The 12,600-nt window shown below is 46.4% G+C and overlaps 1 long non-coding RNA gene across 1 annotated transcript in view; it reads right to left on the reverse strand.

Moving 5' to 3' along the window:
* The window catches only part of LOC115941314 (uncharacterized), a 72,621-nt gene that overhangs the window by 7,148 nt on the left and 52,873 nt on the right, over window positions 1-12,600 (reverse strand). The window contains exon 5 of the long non-coding RNA XR_014149229.1: window positions 8,114-8,187. This is a non-coding gene — a long non-coding RNA (uncharacterized LOC115941314). The remainder of the gene's footprint in view (window positions 1-8,113; window positions 8,188-12,600) is intronic.

Below are 12,600 nucleotides of genomic sequence, written 5' to 3' on the forward strand. Positions count from 1 at the left end.
ACTTCACCTGGCTTTCCAGTCAACAGGTAACCTCTACACAGAGGATAAAGCAAACTGTTGTCCCTAGTTCAGAGTTTGTAGGCATTTGCTGAGCTGTCACCTTCCCTTAGATCATACCTGCTGCCACTTGCCTTGTGAGCTCTCCCTCTCTCCCGCCTGCTCCTTCATGATTATGGCTCCTGTCTGGGAAGAAGGCATCTTCAACCTGTAATTCACTAGGTCGTATATGCAGCTTCCTTAAAAGTAAGATAAAGAAACTTTAGAGCACAGCATCCAAATAAATAAGGCACTTTTCCATTTAAGTGACTTATCTCATGATTTCCCTTTAATTTAAAGTTAATTTCCTTCTTCAGCAGAGACTCATATTTCTAACTTCAGATTTTCTGCTTTGAAAGGGGGAGCTGAAATTATTTTGTTTGCACATGTGCACAGCATTCCTTTTAAAAGAACAGAATGATCAAAGATTAGGAGGTGTATTCTGAAAACAGGGGCTGGATGCAGCAGGATGTGGTGGCAGACAGCCTGTGAGGGATGGGAGGGGACCAAGTGGGGCCTCCCCTGGGCTCATAGAATGTGTGTGCTCAGCAGATGTTTGGTGAATGAATGAACAATAGCAGAGACAATGCAGGAAACTTACTAGAAATAAAGATGACAGGAGTGGAGAATGAGTGGGGTATAAGATGTGACCTTCCTTTTGGAGATACTGATCTTATGCCTCTAGAAAGATCACTCCAGGAGGCAGAAAAGCAAAACTGGGGCTTAGGAGTGAGGTCAGGGTGGAATGCTGGTTTAGGAGGCACTGACATGGAAATAATAGTTGAAATAATGGGACCTGGTGAAATTTCTGATGGAAACTCTACACAGAAAAAGAGGTGGGCTCAGAACAGAACAGAACATGGAAACTGTTCACATTTAGGGGATGGTAGAGGAAGGAGGGCTGGAGGAGAAAAACAAGATGGGGCAGTGTGAAGGTTGGTGTTGGTCAGTAGTAGGGTAACCTAGCTGAAGTTGTCCAAGTCCAGTGAAGGACAGGGCTTGAGGATAGACCCAGCTGCTGAAATGACAGGGAGGACAGGGATGGCAGGCCAGAAGATTCCCAGTATCCTGCAGCTGTGTGAGAGCGGAGTTAGAGGAGTGGTTGGTGCCCCAGGCATGGCTGCTGCTGGGAAGTGTGAATCAGATGCTTTGGGATGATGGTGGGAGTTGTCCTGCTGGAAACTGGTGAAAGAAAGACACGTTGTCAGTCTTGGAAGACATTTGAGTAGCATAACCTCATGGTTTTAAGCACCTGGGTTCTAGAGTCATATCTATGTTCCAAAACCAGCTCTGTGATGTTTGTGACCTTGGGCAACTTCCTTAGGCAAACCGATATTTCATTTCCTCACCTGTGAAGTGGTCATAAAATATGAACTGGCATTGAACATGACAATGTGTGTAAAGAGCCTAGTCCAATATGAGGGGCATAGCAGGTGCTCAGTGAATGTTAGCTACTAGGAATAGCAGCAGCAATAGTGCTTGCATGGCTAGGAAGATAAGAACTCAGGTTTGGAGGTTGTAACAGTCAGGCTAGACAATGATATGCTGCAGTAACAAACAACGCTAAACCTCAGCACCTTATAATAACAAAGGTCTATTTTTCACCCAAGTGTCATGTTCATCATGTGTTGGCAGTGCCCCTACCATGTCATCTTCACTCTGAGACCCAAGCAGAAGAAAAGGAGTGCCTGGCAAAGAGCATGGTGGCTTATACAGCTTCTGCTCCAAAGTAACATGTGCCACTTTTGCTCACATTTCACTGGCTACGGTCACATAGCAGGGCCCGAGTTCAGTCAAGCAGGGAAGTATAATTTCTCAACTAGGGACACCTGATGTTGGTAAACAGTAATTCAGTTGACTGCAGTGGAGCTAGTCAGTGGCATAAGCAGGGAGCTTGACCACCTGTGTAACTCAGTAACTCAGTTTCAAAGCCTGGGTCACAGAATCAGAGCAGGGCTAGGAGAGTTGTTCCTGAGCCTGGGATGGGACAAGCAGAGCATGGGACAGGCATGGGGAGTCCTGGGCAATTCTCTTCAGGAAGAAAGAAAACCAAGATGAAGAAACCAATAATACCAAACGGGAAGGGAGAGTTGATAAAAGTTACACAATAACCTGACCTAAGTCATCGCGGGCCCAACAACCCATATGTGTTCACAGAGAGGTGAGCACTTGTGTTGTGTGCCCAGGAGGCCAGGTCCCAGGTGGAAGAGAACCATGCAAAGAAGTGAAGCTCAGGCACCTGCTTCTGTTCTCAGACTCATCCTTGCATCCTCAGGGAAGTTCTGTTCTTCGCTGGCCTGTCCCAAGTCAATACCATAGAGCAATGAGTGAAAAAAGTGAGAAATGGAATGAGAGAAACAACACCATCATTAAACATGTGCACACAAAACACATACAACATGCCTGGCCTCCAGGTGCCCTTGCAAACACATTAAAAAAAAAAAAATTTTAGTTTCACCTAATCTTACACCCAATGTGGGGCTTGAATTTACAACCCCGAGATCAAGAGTTGCATGCTCCACTGACGGAGCTAGCCAGGCGCCCCAGAGAGTGCCCACATTTTAAATAGAATGGTCATGGAAGGTTAGGAGGGAGCAAAGGACGGCCTTGTGGAAAAGCGATAAAAGAGAATTAATAAGATAAACAAGAGTGGCACCTCACCCAGGCCAGTGGTGACAATGCTCCATGAGCTGAGGAGTATAATTAATTCGACCCTTTGCACCTGAACTCCAAAAATGGATGAATGAATGAATGAATATCTTTGTCTTCTACTCAGTCTTCCAAAGTATTTGATGTTTCACCAAAGAGATCTCATTAGAGCTTCAAACACTTGTTGAGCTATTTGTTTGCTTTATTTCATGAAGAGGCTGTGTATAGCTCTCATCCCGTGGTGTGTGCTCAGATGTTCTCAGGTATTCCCTGTGTGGACTGGATGGAGTCTGGAGCAAGAACCCATCTGACAACCCTGGGCTCTCCAGTAAAACTCCCTGTGATGATGGAAATGTTCTCCAATCTGTGCTGTTCAACTCAGGAACTGAATTTTAAATTTTACTTAAATTTAAGTGCAAACAGCCATATGACTACCATTTGGGGCAGCTGAGGCTAGAGTCTAGGTCCCAGAGTGGATGTGCCAGGCAGTACTTACCTTCAGGTATCAGAATGCAATAGGAGCCTATGATATGTCCAAGGTCTTGCCTGATAATTCTCTGGTATATAAGCAAAAGCATTTCATCATCCAAGGAAGAAGTTCCAGCCAACTTCCAAGCCATGACTAACCTTGTTTTCTTCTCCATCATCAACACCATCACCATCACTCCTCTCCATCACTGCCTCCAAAACACTCGATTTCCTGGCCAGTTGTGCCACATATGTGGTTAAGAACAAACACAACCTTTTAAGAGCTTACAAGTACAGACAGATACACAGAATGTAGGTTGTGTTTGGCACGTAAAACTTAGTTATAAATCAACTTGTATCTTTAAGACAAGAAATAGCTTACATCACTAATAGAATACAGAAAAGTACAAGAAAAAAAGTGTGTATATATATAGCGTATATATATACAGTGTGTATATATTTATACATATATACACATACATATATATATACACAAACACACATATATATATTCATACATACATGAGATTCAGACAATACAGACATAGTCATTAAAGTACAAATGGAAGGTGAAAGTTTCTTTCCTTTCTTTGCATCTCTCTTCAAAAAGGTAACTTTCATGAACTTTTCTTGATTCCTTCCATAAATTAAAAAAAAACACCTCTATGTATAACTGTTCATGTCAATGCATACACACTCACACATGTATAATTCACAGGGGGATCAGAATATACAGACATAAAGACTGGCTTTTTCATATAACATGTGTGGAGATTTCTACTCTTGGAACATGCAGGCACACCTCCTTCTTTGTCCTGTCTGCATAGTATTCCACTGTGTGGGCTAAAGGGTTGAATTATGTCCAACCCCAACAAAAAAAAATATGTTGGAGTCCTAACCCTTAGGTCTTCTTCAGAATGTGACCTTATTTGGAGATGGGGTCTTTATAGAGATGATGAAGTGAAAATGAGATCATTAGGTACAAAAATGACCGTTGTTCTGGTAAAAGGGAGAAATTTGAACAGAGACAGGCATACATAGAGGAAGATTGTTATGAAGAAGTATAGGGAGAAGACCACCATTTACAAACCAAGAACAGAGGCCTGGGAGAGTTCTTCCCCTCATGACTTTCAGGAAGAAACAACCCTGCCAACACCTTCATCTTGAACTTCCTGCCTCCAGAACTGTGAGACAATAAATTTCTATTATTTAAGAACACCTAGTCTGTGGTATTTTGTTATGGCAGCCCCAGAAACTAACACATATGGTGCATCAACATTTATGTCCTTAGATGGACACTTTGTTTCCAGAAGAATGTTTTTAATGCAGTAGGCAAACTGCAATTTAAAGAATCCCTTTGGGGAAGTTGTCTGTTTTTTATAAAACAAACAATTCTTTTTGGGGTATGAATACTTACTAAGTATTCAGACTTGATTACTTGCGTTTTAATATATCAAGCTTTTGTAAAGCGAGCCCACCTGTCAACAAGACGCTGATCCTGGTAGACGAAGTGCAGTTACAGAGATTCCATACCTCACAGTGATTGAAAGGGAGTCAGGTGACATTCTTAGGACTTTTTTGGTTGCAAGTGACAGGAGCCCCACTTGTACTAGTCTGAGGGCAAAGGAAATTAAATTTTTTAAAGATTATTTATTTATGAGAGAGAGAAAATGAGTGGGGGCGGGGGGCAGAGGGGGAGAAGCAGACTCTCCGTTGAGCAGGGAGCCCGACTCAGAGCTTGATCCCAGGACCTGAGATCATGACCTGAGCCAAAGGCAGATGCTTAACCAACTGAGACACCCAGGCATCCTAGAAATTAATTTTAAGGCTATTCTGATGTCTTGCAGGATTTAAGGATAGCTGGGTTTCAGGGAAAATTGAGACCAGGACACCATTAGAACCCTCTCCCTCTGACTTGAGTCCTCCTCCTCTTTGCAAATTTGATCAATTCTCCCTGTCTTCTTGAGATGAGCTTCCCTATTTATGTGGCCCACAAGATAGAGAGCCTGGCTTTGAAAGGACTCTGATGGGCTCAGCTTGGGTCACATTGTCATGCCAGGACCTAGCCTCACCCAAGAGCAGAGTCATGGTGTACTAACCTAACTGCAACTTTGGAAACCATTTGGATGTTGGGAGTGGCATGGTGGGTGGAGAACTCCTGCTGTTGGAAGGAGGTTTCCAGAAGACAGCTGCCTGGGGTCTCCTAATTGTTTTGATGGAAGCTTCCTGAAAGAGATGTAATCTCACTGATGCCACCATTTGGAGAAAACCTTTGTAACGCCCAGCCCAAGGGCCCCGGGCCAGCTCCTTGGGCGACAGAGAAGACTCCCCCCTATCCGAGCAGAGGTACCTTTGACAATTTGGAACACACCAAGGGCATCCTTCCCCAGACCTCTGCAACTGTGTGCTCCTTCCAAGCAGAAGCAGAAAGCAGCAGAAATGACTGTCAAAACAAGGCCGGGCTCTGCCTGCAGGAAAATCCGGCTGTGGCGGTGGCTTAGCGCCTGCCAAGCGAAATACCAGTTAGGAGATGTCGCTGGCACGCAATTTAAAGAATAACTTGACTAGCACTTGAGGTTATTTAGAAAAATACCTTTGGTCACGTGCTTTCCAGAATGCTATGTACTTGAAATGAATCATCTGTACCCAGCCCAGAGCAGATTTAATTACAATCCCCTCCCATGTTGCTTCTTTTAAAACTTGACCTTCTTTTCTGGTTGCTATTCAAATTCGGCAAAATATCAACTGGATTTTTTTTTTTTTTTTTTTTTGAAGCTGAGGAAGAATCTTTCTATAGCTGAACAGTTCCAGACAGGAAGAAGAGACCAAGCTCATAGGCAGGAGCCTTGCAATGTAGTGATGACAAGAGATTACCTTTCATTACCGGGAATATGTCATTTACCTACGAGGGCCGTAAAATAATTTGTCCTAATGACTGTATGCAGCTTGTAAGCAAAAACAAACATCAAGAGGACACAAACAGAATAGTGTGTGAATAATCTGACAAGGCTATGCCAGCCAAACACACTTGACATCTGTATTTCTAAAGCAGGGGGGTGGAGGGTGTCACTATTCATGTTCGACGCTGGGGTTTTAGTGGATATGATTAACCCACAGGTCGTGCCCATGACTTAATAGAGTGGCCTTTATCGTGAGACCAGTAGACGGGCAAGGGCAAGGAAAAAAGGCCCTGGCGAAAGAAGTCAGGCAGGATCGTGAACCCCTGGGAGCCTCAGTATCTGCATCTGTAAAGAAGCCTCGATGATCCACACATCGCAAGGTTTCGCACAATTTAGAGAAAATGGATATAAAGTGACTGGCCCACGATGGAAGGCTTAGCAACACTGGTTATTATTGTTCTTTTTCAGCCTTCCTTCCCCGTGTCTGGTAGTGTAGCTGTTTGCACCTCTGGATGTTAAGCAAACATCGCCTGGTTCAATCCAGAGTTGGACCAGGTTCCCTTCTCATTGTCTTTGTGTTTCAAATTAGTCATTAGATCTGCTGAGAGGCTGACCCCAGAGGAGCATACTAATAGATGTCAGTTGGGAGTTGATCAGAACCTATTATCCCTGGGGTTGAGTAGCTCAAGGGGTATGGCTGGCCTGACCTTCACAATGAGGGTTCGTGGTCTCATGGTGGTACTCCCACGTGAGAGATAATGATAGTGAACAGATGTCCTGCTCGGCCAGAAATGATATCTTCCTGGGGAGCCGCCATGGGCTTCTTGTCATCCAGACCCTTCCATCCTTTCCTGGGCCTATGTCCCAGATCCCTTCTCATCAGGATGTCAGCTTCCTGCCCTCTCTAACTCCCTCCTTCCCTCCCTCTAAGAATCAAGCCTATGAGGGTGTACACACTCACCTGGGGGGACATTCTTGGCTACAGGACTTAAAGCTATTTATTTAGGAGGTTCAGAGAGGCCATGTCAAGAAACCAGATCATGAAGTCAGATGAACCAACCATGCAGCAGTGTCTGCTGTGTTCTGAGTGATTTTTATCATCACAGGTGAGGCAGGTCAGTGACCGCAAGCCCCACAGCCTCCCAGCCGCTCCTTCGGACTCTCAGTTCATTCTTCCTTCCTACCAGCCCACCCTGGAGCAGGTGGGGGGAGGGAGATCCCCATGATGCCTTAGCTGCCCTTGAGCACCCATCCTCAAACTCCTTTAACACCTATAATTTATTTCACACAGCTCAGGAAAATAATGAAGTGAGAAAGAGGGGAGGTTGATCAAGGACGACCTCTCTGAGGTAGCTATGTCTCTGCAGAGACCAAGCGGTGTGCAGAAAGATGGGAGAGGTGTGGGCTTCAGGGAGAGGAGACAGACATGAGATCAGCCTGCCGTGGGAGGAGTGGGTGGGACTGTGCTTGGCTGGCGAGGCAGGGAGGCCACCAATGCAGGCCCTCCAGGCCTTGGTTTTGCTCGTGGACTTTATTTAAATTTGGATGAGAGCCTTTGGAAAGTTTCTTTTTTATTGTGATAAAACGTACATACCATAAAATGTACCATTTTAGTCAATTTTAAACGTACATTTCAGTGGTATTAAGTGCACTCCCATTGTTATGCAACCATCACCACCATCCATCTCCAGGACGCTTCCATCTTGCAAAACTGCAACTGTACCCATTGCACTCGCTCCCTACTCCCTGTCTCCCAGCCCTTGGCAACCACCATTCTCTCTGCCACATACTCACCAACACTTGTTATTTTCCTTGTGTGAGTGTGTGTGTGTGTTTAATAGTAGCCACTGTAATGGGTGTGTTTTGGAGGGTTCTGAGCCAGGGGGTGGCATGACCTGGTTTGTTTTTTTTAAAGGATCCCCCTGGCTGCTAGGTGGAAAATGAAGTGCGTATAAATTACCAGGCTAATTTTGAGGACGAAGAGGCCTCTGTGAGTAAGTATTCAGGGCCAGTGTACAAAGTATTGTTGTCCCAGGCAAACCAGACAGGTGTTCACCTACCTCTGTTTGGGAGGCGGGCGTGAAGCAACCCTGGAGGCCAAGAGCAGGCAGAGGTGAGGGTGCACTCTGTCCATCTGCAACAGAGAGGGGGGTGGGTGAGGAGCTGAGGAGGCAAACAGGGTGGGGAGGGGGGAAGCCACTACCACTCCCGTATGAAGAGGGGAGGAGAAGGTGGTATCACTGAGCCCAGGGCCCCAGCAGGCACGTTCTCAGAGAGCAAGAGCATGGAGGAAAGGGCTACTGCTGCTCACCCCCAACTGTGTCCACTGGCTGAACCCAGATGGGGGACATGGCCCGGGAGCCCCCCCAGAAGCCTGCAGGAAGGCCTGGGGGAGCTGAGCACTCACTAGAGGGTAGTCATGGGAGGTGGAGTGGATAGGCCCAAGGCTGGCTGTGGGGTCTGAGGCAGGGAGCAGAATGAAGAAAGAGGCCAGCATTTCTAGAGAGAGTTGCCCCCTTCCCAAGGTGGGGAGATGGGAAGGGAGCAGGGGGAGGGTTGGCTCCAAGGGCTCATCCTCTGTTTATCCATTTAGCTGCACCTTTCTTTCGTGTGCATTTCTGATGTAACTTTTTTATTTTTTTAAGATTTTATTTATTTATTTCAGAGAGAGAGAGCACAAGCAGAGGGAGAGGGAGAAGCAGGCTCCCCGCTGAGTAGGGAGCCTGATGCTGTGGGACTCGATCCCAGGACCCCAGGACCTTGAGCTGAGCCAAAGGCAGACGCTTAAGCCACTGAGCCACCCAGGTGCCCCTGGTGTGACTTTTATTTAACAATAAAATAGTGTAAGATAAAGAAGGAAGGAAGAAAACTCTGGATACTTAGGGAGTCAAACATTACATTTTTCTCTGTGCTCCTTCGTGGATAAGGCAGAAATAAAAACCAGTCCTCTGCAGTTCCCCCTTCCCGGGCAAGGAGGGGTCCTGCAGCTTTGACCATCCTTTGTATGGGAGCTGGAGGTTGGGGAGAGAGAAGACGGGAGCTTCCCCACCCTGGGCTGTGAGACACACACAAAAGCGCAAAATGAGACAAAGGAGAAGCCAGAAGCATTAGATCCAACTAGGTTTGGGGAAGAGGTAAACACTGGAGCCCTGGCCACAGGGTCAGCGAGGTGAGGTGAGCAGGCTGGGTCAGCCAGGGCTGGGGAGGCTGATGCATGGAACCTGCCTGGGGATGGGAGGTGGGCAGACGGTCTGCTGGTGGGCAGGGAGCTGGCTGGTCCAGCGGGTCCTCATGTGGGGAAGGTTTGTTTATTTCTTTTAGGAAACAGTTCTCTTGGCTCTATATTTGAAGCAGAACTTATCACTAAGTCCTCACATAAAAGATGTTGAGTCATACACAGAACTGTAGATCTAAATAAAGAGGTAAACTGAGGCAAGGTCAAAACTGTCAAAAAAGATGAGTTCACTTAGAAATAGCAGAGGTATTGCAGTTTGGGACACACACGCTAGAGCAAGCCACAGGGGAGTTGGATGAGGGTTTGGGGTGGGTTGCATTTATGGGCACAAAATGTAATGAGGGGAAAGCTCAGAGTCTGTCAAAATAAAAACCTGGAGACGAGATTTGAAAATTCCCTGAGCAGACAAAACCATTCCAGTCACACAAACAAAGCTCGATGGCTTATTTTGTGAGACCAGCCTGACCTGGTTGCTTCTTGTTCATGCCTCTGGATACCATAAGTAAATCTTCCCAAGGTTGATATGAGGCAACCCTGGACCAACTCCTTATCATTTAAGACAATTCCAAAATTATCAGTGTTCTGTAAATCAGGCATTTATGGAAGAGTGGTCTCTTAGTCCTTAAGTTTTGTTTTCCTAAGGGCATATGCATGACCTTCTTCATTTTTAAAAAATATTATTTGAGAGCGCACACAAGCGGGAGGGAGGTGCAGAAGGAGAGGGAGAAGCAGACTCCCTGCTGAGCGTGGAGCCCTACACATGGGGCTTGATCTCAGGACCCTGAGACCACGACCTGAGCTGAAATCAAAAATCGGACCCTTAACCGACTGAGCCACCCTGGTGCTCCATGAAGTTCTTCATTTTAAATCCTCCTGTTCCATTTTAGATGGAAATTCTTTTACAAGGCAATACCTTCCTCCCTCATCAGTTCTGCAGAACAATTTAAGAATATTTAGTTTTGCATCGTTTACTATTGTTTTCTTGTCTCCTCGACTAAAAGTCAATACGTATTTCCGTAGCATATACAACCCAATGCTCCGAACACTGCTGGCTTGTTGATGGCTTGATTATTCACTTACTTATTTTTACTGAAGTACAGTTGACATACAATGTTATATTCACTTCAGGTGTACAAAATACACAACATTACACAGTGCTCGCCACAGTGTCATCACCATCTGTCCCCATACAACATTATTACATTATTGACTATATTCCTTATGCTCCACTTATCATCCCTGTGACTTTATTTTATAACTGAAGTTTGTACCTCTTAATCCCCTTCACCTACTTTGCCTATCCCCCCGCCCCACCTTTTAAAACTTTTTGCTTAGGACAATGACTTAGCACTTGAGAAGACTGACGCTCCCAAGATATGCTTCGTTTGGGGAGCAGGTACTCCCTCTGTGGGAAGCTATTTTCTAATCCCCTGAAAGCAATCTATTTATACCCTGAAATCCGAGTTTTTAAGGAAATGTATCATTATTATAGCTTGCATAACTACAGTTATGTCAAAGAACTATTTCTACTGCCCTAGAATCATTGCAGCTGAGCTCCGTGCGAGGCAGAGTCGGTACACTGTATTCTCTGCTCATTGCTGTGCACTGACTTCCCTGTAATTGTGAGAGTGACCTCTTTGTTCCAGGGTCATGCAACCGGGTAACAAAGGAGAGTGATTACTGCTTGCTTTACCATTGAAAGACTGGAAATACTGCTTTTCAAGCCTTCAACTCATTTCCTCTCCTGGCTTTAACTGAGGGCAAGACAACTATAACCTGGACAGCGTTGGGTGGAGCCAGCAGAGGGGTGTCCAAGGCCGCCTACCTGCTTCGGTCCACCCTGCCAGGCCTGGGGAGAGCTCCCATTGAGGGCAGTGCAGAGATGGGGCAGTCCCAGCCTCGAGGAGAGGAGGGTTCGAAGCAGGTAGAAATGCAGGGCAAGTTAAATTGGCCCAATGGGAGGAGGAGGGCATCTGTTAGAGGAGGGAGGTAGGAGAGAGAGATTGCTGAGGGCTCAGGAAATGTGAGAAGGAGGGGCTGGTGGGAGGGCCTTGGGGAGCAGGGGCAGAGGACAGGGGAGTGGGGAGACAGAAGCTGGAAGGTAAAGGTGGGTGTGGGCAAGGTTGTGGAGAGCCCCCTGCAGGGCTGAGTTTGGACTTGGCTCGCAATTAAGTGGTCACCAGAGACCTCTGGATTTCACAGACCATTTATTTTTCTTAAAGTATGGTTGAGATGGAAAGGAATGAAAGCAGGTTACCAACGCATGCACGTGCACGTGTACACACACACACACACACTATTCCCATCAATTATTCTAGTGCTTTTATAAATGGAAAGATATTGTAACACTCTTCAGAAAACAAAATAGAAAGAACAAAACATCAAAATAAAGGACAATACTTTTGAGAAGCAACAACCAATAACCTTATATCACAGGTTTGCCAAAGACTGAGAACGTCATCTCAGGCTGGCAGGTTACACAGGCCCGCTTTGTCATCCCCTCTGTGGAAAGCCCGGAGGACTGTCTGGGGAGGGGGGCTCAGCAGGAGGCCTCAGGCAGGCAGGGCCTTGCACTGGGCTAAGCACTGGGGATTGGGGAGACAGTTAGCAGGCCACTGTCAGAACCCGTTGTAAAATGCCCCTGGAGCCCATCCTCTGTCCCTGGCTATCAGTCATTCTGTCTCATCTGGACCATGAATGGCTTCCCGGCTGCTCTCCCGGCCTCCACCACTTAACTTTCATAATCTATTCTCCATATGGCAGCCAGAATGATCTTTGAAAAAAACGACTTGATCATGTTTCTCACTTGCTAATGTCGGTCAGTCAATAGCTTGCCCACAGGCCTGGCGTGGAGTCAGGCACTTGGACCCAAGGCCCCCTCAAGCAGTCTCTGTCGGTGGCTCTGATCTCACTGGCCCTCCCGGTGTGCAGGGCTGCAGCCATGGTGGACCCTCTTCAAGCCCTCCTCCTCTGTCTGCAACACGTTCCTCCTGCTCTTTGCCTCCGTACCTCCGGCAGGTCTCTGCTGCAAGAGAACATCCACAGAGGGGTCTTTCCAGAGCCCCCATGTCACCTGGGCTCCTGCTGTCTCCCATGACACCTGTGTTCTGTCTTCACAGCAGCTATCATAGTTTGTGGGTTGACTGTCCCTGCATTTGGGGATTTGCTAGAAGAACTCACAGCACCCACCATGTTGTTGTGCCCATGGCTAAGACTTACAACAGTGACATAGTAAGGATACACACATGGATCACAAGGCAAAAGACACAAGTGGAATCTGGAGGAAGCTGTATGTGGGCTTCCTTGTGCTCT

This window comes from Leptonychotes weddellii, chromosome 10, assembly GCF_054177405.1.
Source record: "Leptonychotes weddellii isolate Sample4059 chromosome 10, ASM5417740v2, whole genome shotgun sequence".
In the NCBI taxonomy this organism is placed as follows: Eukaryota; Metazoa; Chordata; class Mammalia; order Carnivora; family Phocidae; genus Leptonychotes; species Leptonychotes weddellii.